Source organism: Rousettus aegyptiacus, unplaced genomic scaffold, assembly GCF_014176215.1.
Source record: "Rousettus aegyptiacus isolate mRouAeg1 unplaced genomic scaffold, mRouAeg1.p scaffold_m13_p_7, whole genome shotgun sequence".
NCBI classification, from domain to species: domain Eukaryota; kingdom Metazoa; phylum Chordata; class Mammalia; order Chiroptera; family Pteropodidae; genus Rousettus; species Rousettus aegyptiacus.
In genome coordinates, this window is record NW_023416310.1 from 63,856,999 (window position 1) to 63,864,187 (window position 7,189).

The window sequence follows — 7,189 nt, forward strand, 5'->3', positions numbered from 1 at the left end:
CACTGATTTTTCTTTAAAGGTTGGTAGAATTTATCCATTTCTTCTAGGTTATTTGATTTTTTTTTTGGCATATAATTGTTCATAGTAGTCATTTAATTCCTTTTATTTCTGTAGTTTCAGTTGTAATGTCTTCTCTTTCATTTATGATTTTGTTTATTTGAAGCCACACTCTTCTTGTTTTATTTTTTCTTGGTTAATACAGCTAAAAGTTTGTAAATTTAGTTCCTTTTTTTAAAAAAAATACCTCTTATTGATTTCTTTCTATTGTCTTTCTAGTCTCTGTTTCATTTATTTCTGCTCTAATCTTTACTTTTTCCTTCCTCTGATAACTTTGGGCTTTTTTTTTTCTGTTTCCTTGAAATGTAAAATTAGGTTTTTTATTTAAGTTCTTTTTTTTTGTCTCAATGTATATGTTTATTGCTATAAATTTAACTTCTCTCTTAGAACTGGTTTTGCTGCATCCATAGTTTTGATATGTTGTGTTTCCATTTTTATTTGTTTCAAGATATGTTTCTTTCTTTCCTCTTGATTTTTTTTCTTGACCCACTGGTTCTTCAGAAGTGTGTTGTTTAATTTTCACATATTTGTGAATTTTTTAAAATTTTCCTCCTCATTAATTTCTAGTATTAAACTGTTATCATTAGAAAAGATACTTGGCATGATTTCAGTTTTCTTAAATTTCCTAAGACTTGTTTTTTGACTTAAAATATTATCTACCTGGAGAATGTTCTGCATATGCTCGAGATAGATATGTTCTGTTGTTATTGGAAGGAATAATCTCGTTGTGTCTGATAAATCTATTTAGTTTATAGTGTTATTAAAGTTTTAAATTTTCTATCCTGGTGACCTATCCATTATTAAAAGCTAAGTATTGAAGTCTCCTACTATTATTGTAATGTAGTCTCTTTGTAATGTTCTACACAGCTGTTAAAACAGGTGCTCACTCATATGACCTCACTTTTCCCCTTGGGAGAGATCATGTACTGAGAAGGTCTCTATTAGCACTGAACTGTGCCATCTTGGGATGGTGTGACATGGGTGAAATGAAGCTCTTCCTCCTACTCTCTTTAATTTGTGCAAATTTGGACATTTGTTTTGCTCCAACGGTGTGCTGGAACCTCCATGCTGAACTCCCAGACTTTCACAAAATCCTGTTATCTGTGGATGATTGTTAAAATTTGTGTTCTTTGCAGGTAAGATGATAGAAAGCTCCTATTCTATTATTTCGATGATGTCACTCCCCTATAGCTATTTAGCAATTTCTAATATTTTACTAAAATAAAGAATGCTGTGATGAGCCTCATTTTTGTGGAGCCCTTCCCTGTATTTAAGGTTATTTCCCTAGAATATTTGCTAAAATGGAAATGACTAGCTGCAGAGTAAGAACAGTAATGAGGGTCCTGGGATACAGTCAAATTGCTCTTGTGGAGGGTCGGGCCAATTTCCAGTCTGCTAGTAAGAAATAAGCCTGATTGTTTCTTGTTACTCCCTATTGTTGAGTATTATCTGAAGAACATTTGCTAATTTCATGGACAGTTTCTTAGATTTTCTGATTTCAAGGTTTGAAATTCTATACCATCCTATTCTCCCCAAATATATGAAACTTCATATCATCACATCTCATCATGACTTTGTTTAGTAATTATTAAAATAAAAAATTCGAACATACTTTGTGCTCCTTTCTCTGAAAAGTATATAATTATTTAATATGTATTTTCAAATCCAAATCATTAACTGATTATCGCAAGAGTAAACATTCAATTAGATATCATTAGTATTCATAGAGAAAACAAGCAGCTTCTTAATTGTGAGTCTTCAAGATTGCCTAATTTGGAGGGAAGAGATGAAACAGAGACAATTGCTAGAGGAAACAAAAGCACAGCACTTTTAAAGTTCCATAAAGAGCATGTCTTCCTGCTTCCTTCACTCGTGTTTTCCTTTGTGCTTTCAAATTAAAATAAGTTTACAGTGAGCCGAACAGCAGCAGTCTGGGCTACATGTGTAAGACAAGCGTTGCTTTAGCTTTTGGCTTGCCTATAAGAATTGTAGTGAGAAGTATGATTTTACAATCTGCAAGAGGAAGAAATAAGAGTGACTTCAATTTTGTGTGTCTTGGAATCCTCCTTGCATCTGCACATCGGCATTGATTATTTACATAAATGCATACCAAACATACAATTTGGGCACACAGGCTCTAGGAAGAATAAGAATATGCTAGCAGTTTAAGCACCACATATATGTGTAGTAAGTTACCTCACTTAAGCCTTAGCACAACTCTTTGGGGGAAGAAAGAGCCTTGGAGGAGACAGAATTGGGGCCAGGACAATCCTAGCATGTGGTTGAAAGTTAAGATCTTTAAACCCAGAGCTCTTGCTCTTTTGATTGCACGGTCTCAGTCCCTTGTTTCTTAAATAAGATCCACACCCAACACCTTACTCCCCCTGCTCTTTCTCTGTTAGCTGGGGATGCTGATGTGACTTTGATGGGTCTCATTACATTTCATGAGCTTTACGACCTTCATCCAAAGGACTCTTTTTTTCCTACCCAATGGCAAGATATAAGTACAAGTGGGGATGACATGGGTGCCTTTCCCTACATTTTTATTTCATGGGAATGCATACATTTGACAAAAATAATATGGCTTGGAAATTCATCTTTGTATGCAATAACAATGTTAGTTGATATCAGTCTGCATCTCCTTGGCCAGGGTTCAGAGCTCGTTTCATTCAACCGTTTCTGGCTGTGTGGCATCTGCAGCTCAAGGGTGTAGCTGTTGAGCCTGGAGGAAGGGAAAGGCAGGTAGAGATGGCTTTCACTGGAAGGAGAGATGGACTTGAGCACCTTAATTTTATTATATGACAGATGGATATAGCTTCTATAGGAAAGAAAACAGTAAGAGTTAATGTTAGAAAAATTCAAGACTGTGATGAAATAGATGTTGGTCCTGACTGCACATTAACTTGCTTTTTGTTCTGTGCAGATCTCTTAAAGACTCTCTAGGTTTTCTCAAGGTCTCAGTTTTCTTATTTATACAATAGGGATAAGAACATCGACATAGTCAAAGTTTTGCTATATCAAATGAGATAATAAGTGAAAAAGTACTTTGTAAAATTAAAGCTATATGCAAGCTAGTTGTATAGATATAGTTTTCTTAAATCTTATATTCCTCTTCCTTCTGTTCTGATTCCTCACTCCTCATCTCCTTCCCACCCCTACCCCATCACTTAAACGTGTCGTAGAATTTTGTCAGAAATATTTGGCTAAGGTGATTTCCATCTGGAGAGCAGCTTGAAGAAATCAGCAATCTGAGGTAAAGGCTTCAGGTATGAAATAGTCTCAGTCCTTTAAAGTGAGTGTCTGATTCATTACAACTTATACCCCTTAATTGCTTCCATCTCTGACATTCTAGTAGAAAATTACCTTTGTACTGGCCTCAGCTTATAGAAAGGAAATTGCTGTTTTGTGGTGATTTGCTTGGAATTAGGCAGCAGAAAAGAAAACACTAGTACTCTGCTTAGGCAAGCCATAAAAGAGGATTTAACTTTGACCTATTGTAAAATCAGAAGACCAATAAAAGAGAGAGCACAGAACTCAGTTTACAGAAGTGACAGATAACAGAGCACATGGTAAATTAAACAAACGGTGGACGGTAGTGGTGTGAGAGCCGAAAAGGAAATTGCAAGAACGTAGACATTTCAGTGTTCTCTTAATTCGGGATGCCATCTGTGCACTGGGAAATTTTCTTTAGGACTACATAGTTCAAAGACAAGTTTTCAATCCAGATTTTAAAACAAACAGGCAAAAATGGCCCTTGAATGGACACTGGATAATTCATTCCAGATGTCCACTCAGCAGTGCTTGGACTTAACTTTTAAAAGAAAAACTTTTTATTTTGAATTCATTTTGGTTTTGCAGAAATGTCTAAATAATACAGAGTTTCTTTATATCCCTCACCTGAATTTCCCTAATGTTAACTCCTACCAAAACTAGGAAATTTATGTTAGTATAATACAGTTAATAAAAGAAAGATCTTATTCTAATTTCATCAATTTTCTGCTAATGTTTTAAAAATCTTCCCCAGGACCTTACATTGCATCTGATTTTTATTTCTCTTCATTCCCATGTTATCTGTAATTTCTCAGTTGTCTCTTATTTTTCTTGACACATTTGAATCATTTAGGTGAGTTATTTTGTTAGATGTCCCTCAATTTGGATTTTTCTGATGTTTTCTCTCGATTGGCCTGAGGTTATACACTTTTGTGAAGAATACCACAACATGAATGCAGAATTGCATTCTCCTTCTCCTCCTCCTCCTCCTCCTCTTCCTCCTCCTCCTCCTCCTCCTCCTCCTTCTCTTCGTCCTCCACCTCCTCCTTCTTTTGTTAAGAAAACTTTTGTGGTTTTACTGCATGAAGCATTGAAATCTCCGAACAAATCAATATCTGGGCAGTGAGGCAGCTAATTTCTCCTTCACTTCTTTAGGTCACTAGAGCAACTTGTCAGTAGAGGAAATAAAAAAAAAAAGGCAATCTTTTGCATTACTTAAGTCTTTCCAAGGCATGTGCTGGTACAACACAAACTTCTGTCAGATGCAACTAGTCTAGCGTCCAAACATCATGCACAATACCTCGGTACAGTAGTGCACTCCGCCCGCTCCCACCGCGGCCCTGCTCATTCGTGTATGATATCTGGAGCATCTGGAGGAGTGTAAATAGTGTTAAGAAGAGGAGGGAAGAGGAAACAGCATGAGTGCCTGGCTGGAAGAAGGTCAGCTGAAGTTGTGCAGGGCAAGCCCAAACATGTCATTGGTGCAAACCGAAGCATCATTGATGCTCTTTAATAGGAACATCTGGTGGAACCCTGATAGGGTCTTCATCTGCCTTAAGCTGGCCCACCACCATGCTGATGATGCAGCTATCTGGCGGGGCTGACGGTCCTGCGCCGTGATGCTGTGCTGGATTTTCTGGAATGGAAGGTTCCGCAAGAGAACGAGTCGGGGTGGTGGGAGGCAACTTCTTCACAACGGCAGCATTCCCCTGGAATCGCTGTACTTAGCCACATTAAGGCGTGATGCGACAATGTAAATCACACCTAGTTGAGTTCTGTCGTTATTAAATAACTGATAGTAACCTTAAATGAAGCGGAATCCAATCTGCTCCCAAATTGTCTTGTCACCCACTCTGGAGCATCACCCTGCCTCATTGAGACCTTCATGATGGCTTCTCCTACAGCTCTTCCAAGAGGGCCACTGACCATGCCATCTCCTGCTTCACCTCAACAGTCTGCAGGCTGACTGAGGCCAGGCTCCTTGAGGAGCAGAAATGACCTTGATGACCTCTCATCCACTGAGCCTCAGTCTTCACCATGCCTTAGGTCTCCAAGGAGCTGGCAGGATGGCGGCAACCGGGACCACAAACCAGAGCCATCAGTGACCGACTGTCTGTATCTTTCTTCGTGTGTCATGTCAGAGGGTCCTGGATGCCAGTGCCTAGTTACTGGTCACATTGACCTTGATTACTTGGTTAAAGTGTTTTCTGCTGATGTTTTGTCATTACAAGTTTCCTATCATTTCCTTTGCAGTTAGTAAATATTTGAAGAAAGATGTATAGAGATTGTATAAATCTTGTTTCTACTGAAAATTTTGTATGCTAATTCTAGCATCTATCAATAGATCTTTTCTGGAACAATTATTACTGTGATGTTTGCCCAATGGGGGTTTTTTGTATCTCTCTTTTCTTCTACATTTATTGGTTGGAATTCTACTGTAAGGAAAGTTCTCCCCTTTCCTCCATTTATTGATTATATTATTTTTAAAAAGTTATATGAGAAAAAACTGATGGATGTTTATTTTATGCTATGTGTTATTACTCAGTACTATCCCTATCTATTTTGTACCCCAGATCACTCCAGCTTTGGTGTCAGGATCTCCTTCAAGCTGGCTCCTGTGCTCTTTCTACATGCTGCCATTTTTTTTTTTTTTTTTTTTTTAGTATTTTTTTACTCCTTGTCACCACAAGATGCTTTAGGATCATCTTATATTTTCCCTGCTGTTTTCCTGGGTTCAACCACTTCACAAAGAGCCCTCCTGGTACCTTTTATTGCTAAAAGATGATTAGAGACAAGATCTAACCACTACGTATTTTATCATTACTGGGTGTCATTACCTCTAGACCTCTTGGAAGATGGAGTTAGAAAAATATACTCACATCTATATTTCTATATCTACCTTCATATCTGTATATACACAAAAACTATACATTTATACTGATAACCCTTTTCCAATGGTATCCTTGTTAGTCTATTCAGGTTGCTGTAACAAGATACCACAGAGTAAACAGCTTAAGCAACAGAAATGTATTTCTTACAGTTCCGAAGCCTGCAGGTATGCGATAAAGGTGTCAGCAGGTTTGCTTTCCCCAAAGGCCTCTTTTCTTGGCTTGCAGATGGCTGCCTTCTTGCTCTGTCTTCACACAGCTTTTCCTCCATAGGTGCACATTTCTGGTATCTCTCCGTGTATTCTTAATCTCCTCTTATAAAGACACTCTTATAAAGTCAAATTAGATTAGGGCCACCCTGTCTCCAAATACAGTCACACCCTGAGGTACTAGGATTTCGATATGTCAGTGAGGGGCATGCAATTCAACGCATAACAGAGTTCAGTGGTTGCCTCCTTTAGGATCTCAAGAATATGTCAGTTTTGCACTGCTTCTGAGGATCAGTGTATTATTGGCCAAAGGAAAGTGAGCTCCTAGAGGGGTTGTCTTAAATAAAAGAAGTCCATCTTTAGTTGAGTAATTTCAGACAGAAGCCCAAAGGCTTGGAGTGGTATTTTGGGAGTGAGATGCCCATATAACCTCTAAATCATACTCATAAGGCAATGTAGAGCTGCCCCAGCTCCCAACCTGCCCTCACATGGTACAGCCAAAGAGCTATGATTTGCACCTGGGCATTAGGAACCTTCCCTTTCTACCTGTTGTCATTCTGATCACTCCAATTCCTAAGTGTAACTGGACACAAAGTGTTGATTTCCCTCTTTTTTCTCTTTAGTTCCCTTGGCATCTCTCTCTCTCTCTCTCTCTCTCTCTCTCTCTCTCTCTCTCTCTCTCTCTGTCTCTCTCTGTCTCTCTCTCTCTCAAAATCCCCAAACAGGGGGCAAAGAATTTATCTCTAATAACCCTGCTTGCAGAAA

General features: G+C 38.3%; 1 pseudogene; it reads right to left on the bottom strand.

Annotated features, from left to right (window-relative positions):
- Positions 1-4,768: 4,768 nt before the first annotated feature.
- On the bottom strand, positions 4,769-5,366 carry LOC107509602 (annotated as a pseudogene).
- Between the last annotated feature and the right edge of the window lie 1,823 nt (positions 5,367-7,189).